Source organism: Ailuropoda melanoleuca, chromosome 3, assembly GCF_002007445.2.
Source record: "Ailuropoda melanoleuca isolate Jingjing chromosome 3, ASM200744v2, whole genome shotgun sequence".
Lineage (NCBI taxonomy): Eukaryota > Metazoa > Chordata > Mammalia > Carnivora > Ursidae > Ailuropoda > Ailuropoda melanoleuca.
Genome location: NC_048220.1, coordinates 68455110 through 68478844, shown reverse-complemented (window position 1 = coordinate 68478844; position 23735 = coordinate 68455110). Strand labels below are relative to the sequence as shown.

Below are 23735 nucleotides of genomic sequence, written 5' to 3'. Positions count from 1 at the left end.
TATGCAGCAATGGAGGTTCAGTTGCTAGATCTTCAACGTTTTCAAGAGAAGCCAGAAATTCAAATTTTTATTATAAATTCTCTGATTTATTTTAACATCAAGAGACCAAACAAAACAGGTCTATACTTAGTTTGGCTCAATGACCACAGGTTCAAGATGTCTTATATACACAGAGATTGTCCTACATTTTATTATTAATATACTGAATATATACTTATCTGATCAATTCTTATGTATTTATGATTATCCCAGTATTAGCTTATTTTTTTATATAAACAGCTCATTTACTCTAAAGGCCAACACAGACAAAACACCATATAAACACAAAGGAAGCGATGTGGTAAGGAGACATCATCGGACTTTGGATCTGAGGCTCATAAGCAACACAACCCAGGTTCCGAGGAGAACGAGGTGGGAGGGAGGCTGGCTGGAGGCTGAGTGTAGCTCTCTCTAAACATTGTTAAGCAAGCCTGAATCTGTGAGGAAAGGAAACAAGCTCCTTGGGGCTCACTGAAGTATGAAAGTTTATAATTTTACAGCAGTTGAAATGACATCAATATTAAAATAAAAGCAAGTTTTACATAACAATCAAAAATACAAGAGACTGAAGGAAGAGACCCTGTATGAAAAACTGGGCCGCCCAGTGAGTGGAGGACTGCATCTCAGTGGTGGAAATGGAAAAGAGAACCGGCCCAACCCTCCCCAGGTGACTAGTAATTGTAACAGAGCAACATTAGATTTGCAAAAATGATGTAAACAAGTTCTTGCCAAACCAATCCCTTCCTTCTTATGGCGCCACACGGTCGCTGCTTACAAAGGTGTGAGTTTCTTGGCTTGTGCTTGAACCCTCTTCTTGCAGCCCACTCTGTTTTGGCAGTAAACTGTGTGGGCCTCTGCTTGGGCTGGGTCCTGGATACTTGGTTCATTTAGAAGTTCCTGTATTCCTAACAAGATCTGCTTAATCGTGATGGCTGGCCTCCAGTCTTTGCCCTCCTCAAGGATGGACAGGCACACTGTGCCCAAAGGGTACACATTTGGGTGAAATAGTGGTGGTTCAAATTTGCATTTTGGGGGTGAGGATCATTAGTGGTGTCTGAAAAGCATCCGTAGTTTAAACCAGCTTCCTTCCCACAGAGTCCCTTTCTTGCCCAGAATGGTGCAATCCCAGTTCATGAGGTTCATCCCGCCATTGGGATTTTTTGTCAGACAGCCACCTGGCCAAACGGTGGTCCTTTCTCCACGCAGAGTCTGCTGACGGAAATCCCTGACAAATTCAAAGTCCCTCGGCTGTGGCCAGGCAAGTGAGGCAAGTAAGGTGGACTAGGCTGATGGGGCTGCTGAGGCTGGCAGTGGAGGCCGTGCTGCCTTTGTCTCAGGACTTCCCTCTGGAGCCTGTCCTGCACAGTTATCCCAATATTATCCCAATATTAGTTTAATTCTACATTATCCCAATATTAGTTTAATTCTACATAATTTTCTTAAAAGACACAGTGGAGAAAAGTCAGGAAGGTATGTTGTAATAGAGGAGTGTATTCAGGATAAATGGGGTGGATTTAAAGGGTTAATGATGGTAAATGAAGTTGAAAAGACCATCTAGCAAAGGCCTTATATGTCATGGTGATATGATTACCAGCAGCTACTGTGTACTGAACACATAAAATGCACCAAACCCTGTGCTTGTACTGTGCATACATTACCCAGTTTAACTTTCATTCCACCCTTTATGAGGAAGGGACTATTACTATCTGTATTTCAAAGATGAGGAAACTAAAGTTTAGAATGTTCAAGCAACGTGCTCAAGCACATGGCCGTATGTGGCAAAGTCAGAATCTGGGCTCACAACCTCCATCTACCTCCAAAACCTATGTTTTCAATCACTATGATATTGCTAAGGAATTTGGATTTCAGCCTGTAAGTAATGGAAAACAAATGAAGAATCTTAGGCCCACATTATCCTATTCTGTCCTAACATTCTGTGAGCTAAATAATGGAAAATATGATTACTATTTCATATCTGGAAAAATCAAAAAAGGATTAGCAATTTAAAGCAAGGGGAATGGGCTCCTATCACACCAACAGCTCAACTTGTAGCCCATGACTAATGCTGGTTTTATATGGTGGGCAAATACTACTTTTCAAACATTTGGTATGCTTTCAACAATCATACTTCTTCAAATTCAGAAATTCCAACAGCATATTCCCAGTTAAATCTTCTTCCCAGCAGAACTTTAGCTATTTCTAGCCAAGTTGTTCCTAATTGGTGATGTAAATCTGAGAAATACAAAATAACTACTGTGACAAGGGACAGAAGTCATCAACTTCTGACCCCTACCAACTGTATGTGTAGGACATACTAATCCCATTTAAATTCCATAATGAAATAATAGTATACTAAGAATATTACATACTAGTAACTTAATAACATTCTTTGCATTGACTTATAGTTGCTATAAAACATTTAAGCACTCAAATTTCCAGGTTATATACACAACATTTTATTTATGTGTGTGAAAGTTTGTCTCCATCAAGTTTCCCTGCAACAAAAATTAATACCACTTTTATTATTCAGGTCAAAGCTAATCATTAAAAAGAAATTACTTATTTATAACAGTGATATAACATGGCTTGACCAAAAATATGACCAAGATATTTCTCTGCTCACAGAGGAAAACAGCTGCATAAATGAAACTATATTCTGGTGACTTTTGTTCCTCAGATATGTCACACAGCTGGAGAGTGTGATGCTAATGCTTTCCAGAATGAAAAAATACAGTAACAGTAACTTTTTCCATAAAAGAAAAAGATAGTAGCATCCACTTGTTCAGCACTTGCAAATATGAGGAAGGAATATTTTTTCAGAGAAGGAAATTGAAACTCAGAGAGGTAAAAAAACTTTCCAAGTTCAAAAAACTAGGAAATGGTAACCCCTGGAAATTGAGCCCAGAAAAATCCTAAATCAATAAGCTTGACTATGTAGAAGTCTTACACATCAGAGGGGAAAATAAAGGAAGAATGGAAGAAGCAAGTGAAACAAAGAAGCTCAAGGTCTATCTGAGACTTCATATATGAAAATGTTGGGAAACAAGTGTAAAATGTATATGAAAAGAGAGAGAACAAAATGTAAAGACAAATTAAAGAATGGGGATATTTGCAAAATCCATGACAAGCAGAAAACTAGAAATAGAAGGGAAATTCCTCAAACTGATAAATAACCTCTACAAAATACCTACAACTAACATCATACTTACTGGAAAGAAAATGGATTTTCTCTCCCTTAAATCCAGAATATGATGAGAATGCACCCTTTCACCACTTCTAGTCATCAGTGTACTAAAAGTCCTAACTAGTGCAATCAGACAAGCTGAAAAATGGACAATTTTGAAAAGACACCTCACCAAAGATGGCAAATAAATGTAGGAAATATACTCAACATCCTTTGTCATTAGGGAATTACAAATTAACACAAAAATGAGATGCCTCTGCATTTAACCATTCTACCAGAATGGTTAAAATCCAAAAAAAACTTGAGCTGAATGTGAGGGGCAGCTCAAAAATGATGGAATCAAACCAAAGGTACTGATGCCACTGCCATTTTTTCCAAAGGAAGCCAGGTCTCATCGAATCTCAGAGTTCTACCAGAAGCTAGCAGGGGAATCCTGGGATGACAAATACCTGGGTTCTTTCCTTTCTTCACCCTAACCCTTGGCAACCTGTTGGTCTTTCTTCCATCTCCATTGTTTTGTCTTCTTCAGACAAAATAATTGGAACCATATGGTATGTAACTTTTGTATATAGTTTCTTTCAGTTAGTAATATTGCATTTAAGATTCCTCACCATGTCTCCTCATAGCTTGACAGCTCATTTCTTTTTGTTGCTAAATAACATTCCTTGCCTGAACGCACCCTATCTTTTGTATCTCTGTACCTATTGGAGGACATCTCAGGTGCTTCCACATGTGGGCAGTTATGAATAAAGCTGCTAGTAACGTTAAAGAAAAATCCAAAACAGACAATGCCACTTGTTGACAAGGATGCAAAACAACACGAATTCTCATTCAGTAGTGGTTGCAGCTACTTTGGAAGACATTCTGGCAACTTCTTACAAAACTAAATCTAGTTTTACCATATGATCCAATAACTGTACTCCCAGGTATTTACCCAAATGGAAACTTATATTCACACAAAAACCTGCACCTTAATGTTTATACAGCTGTATTCATAATTACCAAAAACTCAAAGTCACCAAGAAATTCTCCAATAAGTGCATGGATAAGTAAACTATTATGCATCCATATACTGAAATATTAAGTGATTTTAAAAAGATATTATCTATAAAACTAAAACTATAAAACTACATGTATCATGTATTTTGCAAACTACATATTGCAAAATGAAAGAAATTAGTCTGATAGGGCTGTGTTCAGTATCCAATTATATTACAATTCTGTCACATTCTGTTAAATAAAACACTAGTGAGATGGTAAAAAGATCAGTGGTTATAGAGGGAGAAAGGGTTAATAAGGGTTGAATAAGGACCAGGCTATTTTTAGGCATTAAATCTATTCTATATGTTACTGTAATGGTGGACACATAACACTACAAATTTGTCAAAACCCATAGCCTTTTATAGCAGAGTGAACCTCAATGTACACAAATTTTAAAGGCATTATTTAGGAGGTCAGAGATCTTAGGATGGAATAGAGAATGTAACAAAGCAATCTAACCAAATTACAAATATCTGAAACAACAGAAGGAAACAGGCGAAGGTGCTGACCTAAATAACTGGAAATGGGTAGATTCTATAAGACTAAAGCCAAAACAAAACAAAACAAACAAAACTGGTATAAGTACTGAGCTCATTCTGGTAAAGTTCTCTCCCCTGGGGCAAGTACATGTTAATAATTCTGATATCACAATATATAATGGTAAACATTTTAAAATGTATGGCAGTTGTGGGAGCCAGGTTTCTCATTGTTGGAATGGGAGGTTACAAATAAACAAGAGGAGGAAACTAGAATGAACCATGTGGTAATGGACTAGAATTGGAAACATCAGTATGAACTTAGGTTTAGTATAATATAGATACAGATGGTAAGATACAGAAAAAACTATTCCTATACCTCTATACACATATATTTCCTTGCTCTCTCAGCAACAGCATACCTAATGCCCAGATGTTATTTTCTAATATTATTGTCCTGTAAAAGGAACCAGGGTACCTTAGAGAAGTGGCTGATTCTAGCACTGGGGCAGGAAATATACCAGATGAGTCTGGAACATCTTGTAGTACCAATAAATAAGCACTAAAAATTAAAAAAAAAATTAAAAAGCACAATGACAGGAATATGAATAAGTAAATAAATAAATGGAAGGAAAGAGATAAATGCTTCTTGCAGAATTACAAATAATGTACATAGATACTGCACCCTCAAAAGAGGTGGAACATAATTCTCCACTCCTTGAATGTTTGGGCTGCACACAGTTACTTCTTTCCCTAGTACAGTCATATGGAAAATGGGGGTGGCAAGGAGAGAGTAACTTGATAGTGGAGAAACACAACACTACTGCAGCCAAGTAATTAAGGTGATCATCAATAACAAGTCATGTTGCTGGAATGTACCTGTGAAACGATGCAATGAACATGGGACTTTATTAACTATGGAGAGCAAACTGATGGTTACCACAGAGGAGGTAGGTGGGAGGATGGGTGAAATAGGGGATGGGGATTAAGGAAGGCACTTGCTGTGATGAGTCCCAGGTATTGTATGTAAGTGATGAATCACTAAACTCTACACCTGAAACTAATATTACACTCTGTTAACTAACAGGGATTTAAATAAAACCTTGAAAAAAATGGCACTTTACTTCTGTTATCTTCTTCCCAAATAGCATTAATTCCAAGTAATCATGAGAAAAAGAGACAAGCTCAGATGAGGGGCATTCTACAAAATACCGAAACAGTACTCCTCAAAACTGTCAAGGTCATCAAGAACTAGGAAAGTCTGAGAAACTTTCATAGCACAGAGGAGCTTAAAGAGACATGACAACTAAATGTAATGTGGTATCCTGGATGGTATCCTGGGATAGAAAAAGGACATTAGAAAAAATAACTAAGCATATCTGAATAAAATATGGGCTTTAGTTAATAACAAAGTATCAGTGTGGGTTTGTTAATTGTAACAAATCTACCATCCTAATGCAAAATGTTAATAACAAGGGAAATGGGGCAGGAAGGATGAGGGTAATATGGGAAATTTCTGTACTATCTTCGCAATTGTTCTGCAAATCTAAAGCTGTTCTAAAATTAAAAATTTATTTAAAAAAATACAAATATAAGATCTCTAGTTCTAAAATATAAAGAACTACAAATTGAAAAGAAGAAGACAACTCAAAATAAGAATAAGCAAAGGCTATGAGCAGGATAATCTCAGGAGAGGAAACCCAAATGGCCATAAAACTTAAACAACCCCCCCACACCAAAAAGACATTGACCTTATCACTGAACAAAAGGAATAGAAATTAAAACATGGTACTCTTTTTTAAACATCAGTTTAACCTACATTTTAAAAAGTAAAAAATGCAGCGTTTACAAGGAGGCAGGAAACTGGACATATTGCTGATGGAAGAGTGAATTGCTAAAATCTTTTGCAAAGTAATGTGGCAATATCCATTGCAATAAGAAATGCATATACACCTTAACCCATCAATTATACTTTGGGGAATCTATCCTACAGCAATAAAAGAAGCAGATTGAAAAGATATATTCGTAAGAGTTCTCATTATATAACTGTAATGTTGTAAAACAATATTTTTAGTGATGAAAAATTAGAAACAACCTTAATGTCCATCAATAGGGTAATGATTAAATAAATTATAGTATATCCATACTGTAGAATATTATCCAACTACTAAAGAATATGACATATACCTATTAACCAGAGAGATGCTATGATGTAATTTTAAGTGGTAAAAGAAAATTTCAGAATAATATATACAGCATGAAAGTATTTTTGGAAGATAGCACCCTGGCTGTTAGGAGTTAGCACAGGACAGTGAAATGTAGCTTTAGATTTAATCTCTTGTGACTCCTCATATATACATATACTAAAATAAAGTAAAATAAAACTTTAAACATGATTTTCATATGTTGTACTTAGCTGTACTGTGTTCAGAAAAAAAATGAATGCCAGATTTTCAGAAAGGACTCACATGATCACTGTCTAGAAACAACACTGTAACACGGTAAAATGAGAAGATATTCTCCATGGGATCACAGTAACCTACTTTCTGCATGAAGAGAAAATTCACCAAGTTATTTATTTTTATCAGTGACCTACATGAGAGACATGAGCGCAGTAAGTCTGTATTTGCCTCGATGTGGGTGCAATTGTTAACTTTCTAGAAGTTAGTGAAAGGGGGCAAATTGACTGTGACAATTCAGAGAAACAGCATTTTTGAAAATAAAATGAAGTCCGGTGTATATGAGTATCAAATCATACACAGGAGAACCAAAACCAATAATTTCAGTTCAGGTAACATCAATAACCATGGGTGATGTCTGAAACCAGAACTCTAGTCAGCAAGAGTTGGAAGATATAATAAATAGATATAAACCCAAATAGGTAACTCTAGAAAGAAAGATCCAGAAAAGAAAAAACCTAGCAGAACATTTATAAATGGCTCTGTTTCTTCTATACTCAATAGTCAAAGCTTCACTCAGCAACACAGATGAAAGATGTATCTGAAGCTACTCAACCTAACCAGTAAACATGTGGTCATAGTTAAAATCATAACTGTTTGACACAAAGCAATGTCAATGAATGTTCTGAAGGAAGGGGGGGGAAGAGGGACAGAACAAGGCAATTAGAAGTAAAGTAAATGATGAAAAATTTTGATACAGAAATAGCTAATCTTAAATTGGAAAGCCTATAAAAAGGAAGAATTTCCAGAGTTTTTGTGAAGTGAAAGAACAAACAAAAATAAAACTATGTTTTTCTAGCCAACCTAGTTATCCCTGATCTTGCAAATGGAAAGAAAAGTTGTCCCACTCAGAGTAAAACTCCAAAATATGAGTTTTATGAGAAAGCCTGAAGCACACCAACTGGACTCCATAATAACTTTTCTAGACAAGTGGATGAAAGAGAACATGCTACAAGAAGCAAGGCCAGAGGACTGTATATACCAAATAAAGATATCAGTGTATTTCAGATTAGAGCTTTGGAAACATTATGAAGACAGCAAGCAAGTCAGTCTCCAGACATAGCAAAATTATATAGTGATTTCTTTGGAACTGTACCAGTCACATAAGGGGCACATATTAACACCAAAGGATCTCACAAAGGAACATAAAATGTTTTAAAAGCCTTACTTATACCCAAGGCATTTGCTTCAGCAAAAAGAAGAAAGAGTATTAAAGAATAAGCTGTGACCAAACAAAAGAAAACTAATATTTAGAGATTTGCAAATTTGTCTACTCTAATTCAAAAGATACTTTGTTTCTTTTTTAAAAGATTTTTTTATTTATTTGAGAGAGAGAGAGAAACTGTGTGTGCAGGAGGGAGAGTCAAGGGGATAGGAAGAGGGAGAGAATTTCAAGCAGATACCCCACTGAACACGGAGCCCAATGTAGGGCTTGATCTCATAACCCTGAGATCATGACCTGGGCCAAAATCAAGAGTTGGTCCATTAACCAACTGAGATACCCAGGCGCCCTAAGACATTTTGTTTCTTATCAGAGATGCCTTGAAACTCTCCAGAAAAAAAATGTATTTTTCCTCCAGAAACTTTAAGTCTTCTTCAGCAAGATAATTTTGAGATGAAAGGGTGTGAGGAAGATGCAGATTAATGGAAAGCACGCTGGAACAGGAATCAGGTGGTTGGGTTCTAGTCTTGGCTCTGCCTCTGAATCACTGTGGGACCCTGGAGTCTTTGACAACATTCTCTGTAACATGAGAGAAATAAACTATCCCACTGCAATACTCCATGTACTATAACAGAAATGTGTTTTGCTTTGCTTTAAGTGGAAACTTGCTTATACCTATAGTTCTGAGTTTGAGCCAGTTTCTCATATTTTGCTTCAGAAAATAAGGCTATAGTCAAATTTTAGCCAATTGTTTTTATTACACATTTTTATAATATTTTAAATTCTAATCTATAACTGTAGTGATCTAGGCCAGTAGTTAAAAAACTTGTTTTGAGATAATGAACTCATTGGTCACCAAGCTTATTACAAAGGAGACTGATGTACAAAACAGAAAAGAAGAGCTGTTTTGTTGAAGACAAGGCAGGGACATGGGGAATGAAGGGGAGGAAGGGCAGAGTTTTCCCTCTATTTCCCCAATGCACTTTTCCAAAGACCCCTCAGTCAGGGTCTGAGACCCCAAGAAAGTCAGGGTCTGGGATAGTTTATCTCAAAGGACTAATGTAGGCAACACATATTTGGAAACAAAGGTTGAGGAATACAACTCCCTTTAAACTACTGCCAAACCTCTTCTACAGTAGGGAAACTAACATCATTTGGCTTCCATTTGGTGTGAATTAATCACAAACACAAATGCAAATGATGGCACTGAAAGGTCACTACAGCACTCTGTGATAAAGTGGGTTTCCAGGGGATCCAAAATATGCTCAAGTGAATTTTCTCAGAATACTATCAAAATGAAAATACAAATAAAAAAACAAATCTGTATTTGAAGGATATTAAATAGTAACAAGAAAATATGGAAGACTAAAACTCAGCAGTAAAGGTAAACATACATAGTTAAAATTAGAATATTGTAATATTAAAATGGCAGTAAATCATTTATAATTTTAGTATAAACGTTAAAAGATACCAGTATTAAAAACAGTTATAACCATTCGTTAATGAATACACAGTGTAAGAAATGTAAACTGTAACATCAATAACATAAAATATGTGTGGGGCAGTGCAAAAACAGAGTTTTTATGTACATTTGAAATTAAATTATTAGTTTAAAATATAGAGCTATAAATATAAGATGTTTTATATAAGGCTCATGGTAAACACAAAGCAAAAAAATACAGTAGATACACAAAATAGAAAGGAATCAAACCACACCACTATAGAAAAAAAGAAAAAGAAAAGAAAACCATGGAATCACAGAAGAGAACAAGAGATGAAAAAAGGAACAAAGAATTATAAAACAGCCAGAAAACGACAAACAAAATGGAATAGTAAGTCCATACTTATTGATAATGACTTCAATTGTAAACGGACCAAATTCTTCAATCAAAAGACACAAGTCCCTAAATGGATAAAAAACGACTATATGCTATGTACAAGAGAATCACTTTAATTGTAAGAACACACATAGACTAAAAGTGAAGGTATAGAAAAAGACATTCCATGCAAATGGGAATCAGAAGAATTCGAGGGTAGCTATACTGATACCAGACAAAATAGACTCTAAGCCAAAGAATGTAACAAAAGATAAAGGAAGTTATTATATAACAAAAAAGGAGTCACTTCATCAAGAGGATATAACATTCAAATATATATATATTTATGCATGCAAAATAGGAGTTCCTAAATATATAAAGCAAATATTAAAAGATCTGAAGGGAAACAACAATACAATAACAGCAGGGAACTTTTTAAAAAAGATTTTATTTATTTGAGAGGGAGAATGAGAGAGAGAAAGAAAGAGAGAGACAGCATGAGTGGAGGGAGGGGCAGAGGGAGAGGGAGAAACAGACTCCCCACTGAGCAGGGAGACCTATATGGGACTCAATACCAGGACTCTGGGATCATGACCCAAGCTGAAGGCAGACACTCAACCGACTGAGCCACCCAGCAGGAAACTTTAATACCCCACATTCAACATTGGATAGATCATCCAGGCAGAAAATAAATAAGGAAACACTAAACTTAAATTATATGTTAGACCAGATGACCTAACAGACATAAACAGATTGTTCTAGGGGTGCCTGGGTGGCTCAGTTGGTTAAGTGACCAGCTCTTACTATTGGCTCAGGTCATGATTTCAGGCTCGTGAGATTGAGTACCACATCAGGCTTCATGCTGAGCATAGAGGCTGCTTGACATTCTCTCTATCCCTCTCCCCTTGCCCTCCCCACACTCTGTCTCTAAAAAAGGAAGGAAGGAAGGAAGGAAGGAAGGAAGGAAGGAAGGAAGGAAGGAAGGAAAGAATATTCCATATTCCAGTCAATTCCATTCAGTTCCAATATACCTTATTCTCAAGTGCACAAGGAACATTCTCCAGAATAGATCATACGTTAGACCACAAAACAAGTCTCAAAAAATTTAAAGTTGAAGTCATATCAAGCATCTTTTCCAACCACAATAGTGTGAAACCATCAATCAATTATAAGGCTAAAACTGGAAAATTCACAAGCGTGGAGGTTTAACAACGTGCTCCTGATAACTAATGGGTCAACGAAAAAATCAAAAGAGAGATCAAAAAAATATTTGAAACAAATGAATTGGAAATACAACATACCAAGTTTATGGGATACATAAAAAATTTTTAAATGATAAACAAAATAGACAAATGTTTAGCTAGACTAAGCAAGAAAAAAAGGACTCAAATAAATAAAATTATAAATCAAAGTGAAAACATTACAACTAATACCACATGAATACAAAGAATCATAAGACACTATTGTAAACAAATATACACCAACAAATTGCACAACCCAGAAGAAATGGCTATATCCTGAAAATGATACAACCTACCAATACTGAAACATGAAGAAATAGAAAATCTGAATAGACCAATTACTAGTAAGGATATTGACTCAGTAGTCAAAAACCTCCCAACAAAGAAAAATCAGGACCAATGCCTTCACTAGTGAATTCTACCAAATATTTTTAAAAGAACTCATACAAATACTCTGAAACTCTTCCAAAAAAAAAAATAGAAAACTTCCAAACTCATTAATGAGGCCAACATTACACTGATACCAAAGCCAGACAAGGAATGTACAAGAAAAGAACACTGTAGACCAATATCCCTGATGAATAAAGATGTAATAATTCTCAGGCAAAATAAACCTAGAGGGTATTATGAGAAGTGAAATAAGTCAGACAAAGACAAATACCATATGATATCACTCATATGTGGAATCTAAAAAACAAAATAAAGAAACAAAGAAACAGACAGAATCATAAATACAGGGAAAAACTGGTAGTTGTAAAGGGGATGGGGCTATGGGAGGGGCAAAATAGGTAAAGGGGATTAAAAGGTACAAACTTCCAGTTATGAAATAAATAATTCATGGGGATAAAAAGTACCACATAGGGAATACAGTCAATAATATTGTAATAAAGTTTGTGTGCTGATAAGATGGTAACTACACTTATCATGCCGAGTATATTGTAACATATAGAACTGTCTTATTGCTATGTTGTACACTGAAACTAATGTAAAACTGTATGTCAATTACACTTCAATTAAAAAAAAGTGAGAGTGGGACAAGATGAGGATAGAAAGGCAGATAAAAAAAATCTTAACAAAATATTAGCAAACAAACTCAATAGTACATTAAAAAAATCATACACCATGATTAAGTGGGATTTATTCCAGGGATGTGAGGATGGTTCAACAACTGTAAATCAATTAAATGATGCAGTTCATTAACAAAATGAAGGATAAAAATCATATGATCATCTCAATAGCTGAATAAAAGCATTTGAGAACATTCAACATCCATTTATGATAAACACACTCAACAAAGTGGGCATGAAGGGAACATACTTCAACACAGTAAAGGTTATATAGAACAAGCCCATGGCTAATATTATACCCACTGATGAAAAGCTAAATGCTTTTCCTCTAATATCTGGAACAAAGCAGGGATGCACACTCTTGCCATTTTCATTCAACATAGTACTGGAAGTCCTAGGCAGAGCAGTTAGGCAAGAAAAAGAAAGAAAATGCATTCAAATGGAAAGAAAGCAGTAAAACTGTCTCTGTCTCTATTTGTAGATGATATTATATATAGAAAACTCTGAAGACTCCCCCCCCAAAAAAAAACCTTTTAGAACTAATCAATGAATTCAGTAACATTGCAGGACACAAACGCAATATACAAAAACCAATCATGTTTTTATACACCAACATTGAACTAACAGAAGGAGAAATAAGAAAACATTCCAATTTACACAACTGCTTCAAGAAGAATAAAATACATAAGAATAAATTTAACTACAAGAAGAAAGACCTATATACTTAAAACTATAAGACACTGATGAAAGAAATTAAAGAAGAAGCAAATAAATGGAAAGATATCCCATGCTCATGGATTGGAAGAGTTAATATTATCAAAATGTCTCTACTAACCAAAGCAATCTATAGAATCAATGCAATCCCTATCAAAATTTCGAAGACATTTTTCACAGAAATGGAAACAACAGTCCTAAAATCTTTATGGAACCACAAAAGACCTCAAATAGCCAAAGTAATCTTAAGAAAGAAAAACAAAGCGGGAGGCATCACACTTCCTGATTTCAAACTATATTGCAAAGCTATAGTAATCAAAACAGTGTGGTATTGGCATAAAAACAGACACATAGATCAATAAAACAGAATAGAGAGCCCAGAAATAGGTCAATTAATTTAGAACAAAGGGATCAAGAATATACAATGGAAAATGGATAGTCTCTTCAAAAAATGGTGTTGGGAAAACTGGATAGTCACATGCAAAAGAATCAAACTGGACCTCTATCTTATACCATACACAAAAATTTACTCAAGACTTGAGCATTAGACCTGAAATCATAAAACACCTAGAAGAAAATATAGAGGGTAAACTCCTTGACATGGTTCTTACCAATGATTTTTTGGATTTGATACCATAAGCAAAGGAATCAAAATCACAAATAAGCAAGTGGGACTACGTTTAACTAAAACGTTTCTGCACAGCAAAAGAAACCAGCAACAAAATGAAAAGGCTACCTATGGAATGGGAAAAAGTATTTGCAAACCACATATCTGGTAATAGGCTAATATTCAAAATATAACAGGAACTTACACAACTCAACAGCAACAAAACATACAACCCAATTAAAAAATGGACAAAGAACGTGGACAGATATTTTTCTAAAAAAAAAAAATACAGATGGCCAACAGGTCATGAAAAGGTATTCAACATCACTAATAGTCAGGGAAATGTAAATCAAACTGCAATGAGATATCCGCTCACACCTGTTAGAACGGCTGTCATCAAAAAGATAAGAAATAATAAATGCTACTGAGGATGTGGATAAAAGGGTAATTTTGTACACTGTTAATGGGAATGTAAATTGGTATGGCCATTATGGAAAACACTAGGGAGTTTCCTCAAGAAATAAAAATAGAACTACCACATGATTCAGCAATCCCACTTCTAGTTATATAACCAAAGGTAATTAAACCATTATCTCAAAGAGATAATAAGTACTGCCACATTTATTGCAGCATTATTTACAATAACCAAGCCATAGAAACAACCTAGGTTTTTGGCCATGGGTGAATGTATGAAGAAAATATAGTATATACATATGATGGAATATTATGCAGCTTTTAAAAGGAAGGAAATCCTAACATGTGCAGAAACATGGATGGACTTTGAGGGCATTGTGCTAAGTGAACTAAGCCAGACAGAAAGACAAATACTTCGTGGTATCACTTACAATGAAATCTCAAAAAAAAAAAAAAAAAGTCAAACTCATAGGATCACAGAGTAGAAAAGCACTTGCCAGGGGCTGGGATTTGGGGGAAATAAGGAAAGGTTGGTAGAGATACTCATATTTTATTTAATATTATAATATTATATAATATTATAAAATTATAATATTAATAAAATATGAGTATCTAACATATAACATAGTGATTGTAATTGATAACACTGTATTGTATAATTGTATGTGGTAAGGCTAGAACTTCACACACACACACACACAGGTAAATATATAAGGTAATGGATGTGATAATTAACTTGATGGAAGGAATCCTTTCACAATGTATACACATCAAATCATCAAGAGGTGCACTTTAAGTATCTATTTTATTTTTCAACTATACCTCAGTAAAAAGAAGAGTAGAAAAACAATTAGAATTGTAGATCCACAAGAATAAGTCTTTCACCCTCTAAAGTTCTTCTAACTTCTCTCTGATTAAAACTGATTTCAGGAAAGGCAATATAGTCTTAGTTTTCCTTCTCAGAACTCTAGAAGTTATGTACCATGTCTTCAAAAAGTCACTTAACCTTGGAGATGAAGAATGAATATCTGGCACTGACTTTAAGGACAAATACATCAAGAGCCCATTTCTGCCCAATCTGTGTGCCTACTGGGATTCAGTCATGGCTGGACCCTGAGGGCAACCAGAGGGTTTTTCCTTACCCTACCAGAGGTCTATTTACATGGCTCAATTTTTAGGAGGTTTGTTTGAGGGGAAGCAGAAAAGACCTAAATGAAAGTCGAAATATGGGATAGGCCCATGGATCTCTCTGAACCATAGGAAGAGAAAGGTGGTAAGCCAGTGGCTCCCAAAGGCATAGGAGGACATCTAAATTAACCAATATTTATGGAGTGTTTACTATAAAATGACAATGGGAATACAAAAAAAAAAAAGCCACAGGTTCCTGCCTCTGGTAGGAAGAGAAATAGCACATAATAAGCCATAGATCTTAATAAGGGCTATGAAAAAATAAAGCAATATGGCAAATGGGGACAATTTTCAAAAGAATAGAAAGGGAAGACCTCCACAAGGAGGAATATTTGAACTGACATGGAAGGATGACAAGATGGGGATGGAATGAGAAGGAGAAATACATGTGCAGAAGTAGCAAGAACAAAAACCCTAAGGTGGGAAACATCTTGGCACCTGTTGGGCATAGGCAGGCAGTGTGGTGGGAGACTACTGAAAGCAGGTGGTACTGGGTGAGGGGCCAGCTTCTCCCCAGCACTGCAGGGGTATAGATTCTATCCTCAGAGATATGGGAACTCAGTAGAGGATTTTTAACAGAGAAGAGATTGATTTTATTTACTATTTTCATATATCACTCTGCTATGGAAGGAGAGGAGCATGGCAAGAGTGGGAAAAGGGTGGTTGGAAGGAGATCACAATTCTTTTGTACTTGTCCAGAAAAGAGATGATGGTGTTCCAGGATCAGGAATAGTAGTGATATAGGAAACAAGTAAATATTTTCAAAGTTTATTTTAGAAATAGAACTACAAGGGTGTCTGGGTGACTCAATTGGTTAGGCACCTGCCTTCGGCTCAGGTCATGATCTCGGGGTCCTGGGATTTTGAGCCCCACATCGGACTCTACTCAGGGGCGAGTCTGCTTCTCCCTCTCCTTCTGTGATCTCTCTCGCTTTCACTCTGTCTCAAATAAATAAATAAAATCTTTATTAAAAAAAGAAATAGAACTACAGAATTGCTTTTGGCTTAGTTATGGAAGGTAAGAGGAAAAGCACAGTCACGAATGACTCCTAGGCTGGAGTGCCTGGGTGGCTCAGTCAGTAAGAGGAAAAGCACAGTCACGAATGACTCCTAGGCTGGAGTGCCTGGGTGGCTCAGTCAGTTAAGCATCCAACTCTTGATTTCAGCTCATGTCATCATCTCAGGGCCATGGGATTGAGCCCCGCACAGGGCTCCCTGCTCAGCGTGGAGTCAGCTTAAGGATATTCTCCCTCTCCTTCTGAAGAGGAGTCTGCTTACACATACTCTCAAATAAATAAATCTTAAAAAAAAAAAAAGAATTATTCCTGGGCTTTGGTATAAGTGATTGGATGTATAGTGGAATTTGAACGTTGAGTGAGAGAGAAGTTGGTACAACATTGGGAACATAACTTGAGATGCTGACTAATGTCACCCAGACATCAGCTCGAGGTTCCCTAATTCCTGAAATCTAGGTAATACATCTTTCAACCCTCAGTTCTATAACATGAGGAGAATGAGAACTCAAGATTTTTTTTTCCACAAGGGCTTAGAATTTCACCGTTATCCTGTGTTTCTGCCTCCTGTGTTCTCACCCCTACCTCCATTCACGCCTTCAACACTTCAACTTCTTTCTTTCATTTTCAAAATATATGCTTGTTTCCTTGTTTGGTATATTTATTCATAATAAAACTAATAGCATTGTATGTAATGTAAGAGGGTTGGCATACTGATTTCAACAAAGCACAATTTTAACTGATGTCATGCAATACCATATTCTGGGGGAAAAACAAAGGTAATCAGGATGATACTATTATACTTAATACTTTTTAGAAACAGCTGTGTAGTATTTATAATTGTATAAATTTTTATGCTTGTCAAAGCGATAGTACATTTTCTTTTTTTTTTTTAAAGATTTTATTTATTTATTCGACAGAGATAGAGACAGCCAGCGAGAGAGGGAACACAAGCAGGGGGAGTGGGAGAGGAAGAAGCAGGCTCATAGCGGAGGAGCCTGATGTGGGGCTCGATCCCATAATGCCGGGATCACGCCCTGAGCCGAAGGTAGACGCTTAACCACTGTGCCACCCAGGCGCCCCTGATAGTACATTTTCTAAATGATTCAGGTTTTCACCAGAGCCCCTGTCACTGAAGTCACATTGTGCTTAGAACATATAATGTAGAAAAACATCTCTGATGTCATTCTAAACCTAATTATATTCAAACAGGACTAGAAAGGTACCACGTTCTTTATTTCATGCATTCCAGTGCCAGTGATGACCACTCTTGCATCAAGGTCTTCATATTACTGTGAACAGTTTCTTCCCAGTGAAAGGAGTGACTCATGACAGCTCCTGATAGGGAGCATGTCCTGTTATAATTTCAGCTTCACCTCATCTGCTGCAGAGTCAGCCAGAGGCCTGGGAACAAGGACACCCCAGTTTCTCACAACAGACCTACAGCAAACAACATGTGTTCCTGTTGATAGTTGTCTCTTTTACTCACAAATTCACAAAACAAATCCACTCACATACACTCCATTCAGTATTTTCTGGATCTTTATTCACTTCAGTGAAGATCAGTGAGATCATAACCAGACTCATAACCTGTTCAAAATCTCTACAAATTTTAAGTGAAAGTATATAAAACTATCTTAAAGGGATTAAAAATCATTAGATTACATTATGCTTTTACTAAAAAATATTTATTGTACACCTATAATAAGTTAGAAACTCTAGGCTATTAAGGATAAAGAACAGTACAAATGGACACAATTGCTACATTAGGCAGCTAAATGGTCTCAGGGTTTCTGAATTTTGTTTTGGTTTTTGGTTTTTACTTTTCTTAATTGAGGTATAATTGACATAAAATATTACATTAGTTTCAGGTGTACAACATAATAATTCAATATTTGTATACACAATGAAATGCTCACCACAAAAGAAGTCTAGCTACCATCTGTCACCTTACAAAGTTAGCAAAAAAAGTTTTTCTCTTGTGAGGGGAAAGAAAGATTTCAAGATTTACTCTCCTGGAAATTTCAAATATGCACTACAATATTACTGACTACAGACACCATGCTGTACATTACATACCCATGACTTATTTAACTTTGTAGCTGGAAATTTGTAACTTCACCCATTTCACTCGCCCCCCCAGCTTCCCCCCCGCCCCGCCCGCAACCACCATTCTGTTCTCTGTATCTATGAGTTTTTTTGTTTGTTATGTTTTGGTTTTTAATTATTTTATTTGAATATAGTTGCCACACAATATTACATTAGTTTCAGGTGTACAATATAGTTATTCTACAGGTTTATACATCACGTACCACAAGTGTAGCTACTATCTGTCACTATACAATGCTATTACAATATCATTAACTATATTCCTAGTAACAAACTATAGAAATGATCCCTGAAATTATAGTCTTCATTAGCTATATTCCTTATGCTGTATGTTTTATTCCTGTGACTGATTCATCCATAACTGGAAGCTTGTATCTCCCACTACCCTTCACCCATTTTGCCCAGCCCCCCCACCTTCCCACTGGCAGCCATCAGTCTGTTCTCTGTATTTATAGGATTCATTCTGCTTTTTATTTGTTTATTCATTTGTTTTTTTAGATTCCATATGTAAGTTCATGGTATTTTTCTTTTTCAGTCTGACTGATTTCTCTTAGCATAATACACTCTAGGTCCATCCATGTCGCAAATGGTACGATCTCATCCCTTTTTATGGCTGAGTAATGTTAATCAAGTATGATGCCAAGGTTTTGAGGATTTTTGAACTTGATACAATATGGAAATAATTTTTCAACTGGAAACCATCAAGAGATTACAGGCACAATTATAGGCACTTGAGACTTGGGTGCATTTTTCACTTTTCTGAGTGAAACTAAACTATTATTTCTCAGACACAAGGAGTATCTCTTCCTTCCTCCTAAACCTTTTCTGATCAGGATTTCTCCATAATCCCGAATCCCATGGATTCTCAATAGTAAGCATTAAATAAACAGAAAGAGACAAGTGGCCACACTGGCAGCAAGAACCCTATTAATATCTTAAAGTTATTTGGAACTCAATGAAGTTATATTGTTTTGCAGAGATTCTTTAATAATGTGCCTTTAAGCTAGGGCATGCAACATTCAAACTTCTCTGACATAGAATTTTGTGGAAATTGTACTTAATTTGGAGGAATATACTATTACAATACTAACCAGTTTGAGGGAGCTTTTCATTTTCCCATGTATTTGCCCTATATAAGAGTTGATCATATATGTGAGTCAAATCTAATAAGTGAAGTTTTGTGAGTAAGCAAAGTTTTTGATTTTTTTATTATTGTGGAGACAGTGGAACATTTAGTTAAAAAAAAAAAAAGAAACAACTACTCTACATTTTACCAACAGGGTAGATTCCACTGAAGCACCAACAGATTGCTCTAAAGATAGATCCACGTCACCATCAACTTCCTTTTTTGGAGAGAAGAAAGGAATCCAGTTAAGCCTCTGTCTTTTGAAAATAAAATGTGAGGTGGTGAACTACATGACACTTGATTATATGTTGAAACTGCACTAAATCTCTGAAATCCAAATGAATATATTGCACTGTTTTCAATAATGGCTGCACCAAATTACATTTTCATATATCTACTATATTACAAAGCTACAGTAATTAACAGACTATTTTGATTGCTATAGCTTTGTAATATAGTTTGAAACCAGAAAATGTGATGTCTCCAGCTTTGTTCTTCTTTCTCAAGATTGCTTTGACTATTTGGAGTCTTTTGTAGTTCCACACGAATTTTAAGAAAGTTTGTTCTATTTCTGTGAAAAATGCCACCAGGATTTTTATAGGAATTGCACTCAATCTGTGGATTGCTTTGAATAGTATGGACATCTTAACAATATTAATTCTTCCAATCCATAAGCATGGACTATCTTTCCATTTATTTGTGTGTATTCTTTAACTTCTTTCATTAATGTATTAATGATTATATATTTCTAGAAATATATCCATTTTTTCTAGGTTGTCCAATTTGTTGGCATATAATTATTCACAGTAATCTTATAATCCTTTGTATTTCTGTGGTATCAGTTGTAACTTCTCTCTCATTTAGTGTTTTATTTATTTGACCCCTCTCTTTTTTTTCTTGGTGCAGCTACCTAAAAGTTTGTCAATTTTATTTATCTTTTCAAAGAACCAGTTCTTAGTTTCATTGATCTTTTGATATTGTCTTTTAATTCCTATTTCATGTATTTCCACTCTGATCTTTGTTATTTCCTTCCTTCTACAAACTTTGGGCTTTGTTTCATTTTCTTTTTCTAGTTCGATGAAGCATAAAGTTACATTGTTCACTTGAGATTGCTCTTGGTTCTTGAGCCAGGCCTACATTGCTATGAACTTCCCTCACAGAACTGCTTTTGCTGCATCCCATAGATTCTAGTAAGTTGTATTTCCATTTTCATGTGTCTTAAGGTATTTTTTGATTTCTTTGTTCACCCATTGGTTGTTCAGTATTATGTCGTTTAATCTCCACATATTTGTGATTATTCCAGTTTTCTTTTTGTAACTGATTTCTAGTTTCATATCATTGTGAAAAGATGCTTGATATGACTTAAGTCTTCTAAATGTAATGAGGCTTGTTTTATGGTCTAACATATGATCTATCCTGGAGAATGTTCCACTTGCCCTTGAGAAGAATCTGTATTCTGTTGCTTTTGGATGGAATGTTCTGTATGCATCTATTAAGTCCATCTGGTCTAATGTTCATTTTAGGCTGATGTCTCTTTATTGATTTTTTGTCTAGATGATCTATCCACTGATATAACTGGGGTATTAAAGTTACTAGCATCTTTGTTTTATCATTCCAGCTGCAAGAGGAATCAAACACACTCAAATGAGCCTGGGTCTCCCACAAGCCTTTTTTTTTTTTTTTTTTTTTAAAGATAAGGACAGGCCTGATAGAAGCATTTTCAGTGGAACAGCTTTTCAAGTCATCTGATATTAAATGAGAGAATATTTTTAAAAGTCCTTGCGCATTACCTCCTGCGATGTAGGCACTGAAAGAATGTCCGTCATCCTGCCCCTTCATTTGTTTGGCGTATATTCAAAGCAAGTCTTAGTGTCCTTCTACACTTGGAGTCCTGCAAGTGAATTAAGCCCTAATGATCAAAGGCATCCTTTGGATTAAATGAATTAATTTATCTTTTATGCATCCAGAAAGGTATTACCTAAGTATCACTTTTGGGAGATTTGGGAAAACAGCTACTCAAATCATTATCAAAAAGGCTTACTTCTCTCTCACAAACCTAAACTGAAGTTAAGAAAGATTAGAGGACAGTATTACTTTTACCTTCTATTTTTAAAAGCAAGGTTAAATTGGGGGAAAGATCTAATTTGGTAAAGGCACAGACCCTAAAACAACAAAAAATAAACCAGCAGCCAGAGAGTCTCTGGAGAACTAAGGACTCCAAAGAGAAAAGTTAAACTCACTAAAGGTGAGTGTTCTAAGGAAAACAGAACTGTGAAGAGGCCAGAGCCAATGAAACACCAGTTGGACTAAAAACAAATACAGTGCAGCTGAAACCCAAACAAATGCACCCATTCAAGAAAAAGACAGACCTATAATACTAGAAAATATTATGCTTCTCTGTGCTCTTCTAAGGGCTCCAAAACAACTAAGATAAACTGCTACATGCTCACATATCCTACAGTGTTCTAATCAAACAAAGGGAATAAGGTGTGCCACAAAAAAATCTCAAGGCTGAGAAGTCACCCAGATGAGAAAGGTTTATGTCAGAAGTTAATTTAAAATTCTAAAAAGGGCTTGAAATCATTTATTCTAATTGCTCAGTGAATCTTTCCCAGAAAGGAAATTACCTAACTCAAGGACATAGAAACTCACCATGGCCTTTTTCAAAGCTAACAAAGACATGACAAAAATTAAGTTGTAGAGACACATTAACATTTCTTAAGTAAACATACAATTGTTTACCTCCATATAGTTCAAGTGCATGTACTGAACATGCACTAATTCATAATATACATCTATTATTACCAGCAAAGTTTTATCACAAGCCAACCTTATGCAAATGATGTAAAACGAGATTTATATTTAATACACTATTGTAAATTGTACCAATTGCCAGTGTTAACACTGGCAGCATCAGATGCCAAAAAAGCTTTTTTTTTTTTTTTTAAGATTTTATTTATTTATTCGACAGAGATAGAGACAGCCAGCGAGAGAGGGAACACAAGCAGGGGGAGTGGAAGAGGAAGAAGCAGGCTCATAGCGTAGGAGCCTGATGTGGGGCTCGATCCCACAACGCCGGGATCATGCCCTGAGCCGAAGGCAGACGCTTAACCGCTGTGCTACCCAGGCGCCCCCAAAAAAGCTTTTAAATGCCTGGAAGGAGCATGCTTTCCAAAACTGTTAGGAAAAAATAAATAAATAAAAGGAATTGGGAACAAAAAGATAAAAAGAATCTTGTCACTTAATATTCTGTAGGAAGACCATAAAGGGTACTTGAAAATTAAAAAAACAACAACAACAACAAAAACCAAAAACCCAGATATTTGGACTTCTCAGTCAAGGGAAGAAGAAAGCAGACTGCCCTTCCCTCCTCTCCTTTAAAATCAATCAGTACAACCAGGAGGTATGGCTGAGATAAAAATCATTCCAGCTTTCAGGTACAACAAGTGGCAACACTCAAGTATATTATCTCATTTTTAGATAAATTTGCAATTCACTCTTAAAACCAACAACAATAAAAGTTGACCCCTTAGAGTACCTGCCTTCACACAAGCAATTATTGAGTTTCACAATTTCACAAAAATCATAATTGTAGTAATGCAGCTAATGATTTCCTCTGACCACACTTCACAAATTTTAAATCAACTCAGGTATAATTTTCTTGGAGATGACTGCAAATAAGAATGTCTACTATGCCTTCCTTAATCTGTAACTTGACATTTGATAAAAATGCTAAATTATTTCATCATATTTTAAGGGCCCAGGACATTGAATTGTCCAAATGCCACTGCTAATAAAGATTTGGAGAGCCACGCATTTAGTACCCTACCATAAATCAGTAAGTTTTCAAAACATGGAGGACCGACTCACCTTCTTCAATTAGATATGATAGGGAGTAGGTGCAAGTTTTGTATCCAAATGAGTTCAAAACCTGACTTCCTAATTTACTAATTTTATGATCTTAACTTCTCTATAGTTTTCTCACCTATAAAAAGGGGGAAAAAACCCTCTACATAGCACTGCTATGGAGATTAAAAGAGTTGATTTACAGAGTGTTTGGCACAGTTTGTGGAACATAG

General features: G+C 35.7%; 1 pseudogene; it reads right to left on the bottom strand.

Moving 5' to 3' along the window:
- Window positions 1–510: 510 nt before the first annotated feature.
- On the bottom strand, window positions 511–21482 carry LOC100484714 (annotated as a pseudogene).
- Window positions 21483–23735: the final 2253 nt, after the last annotated feature.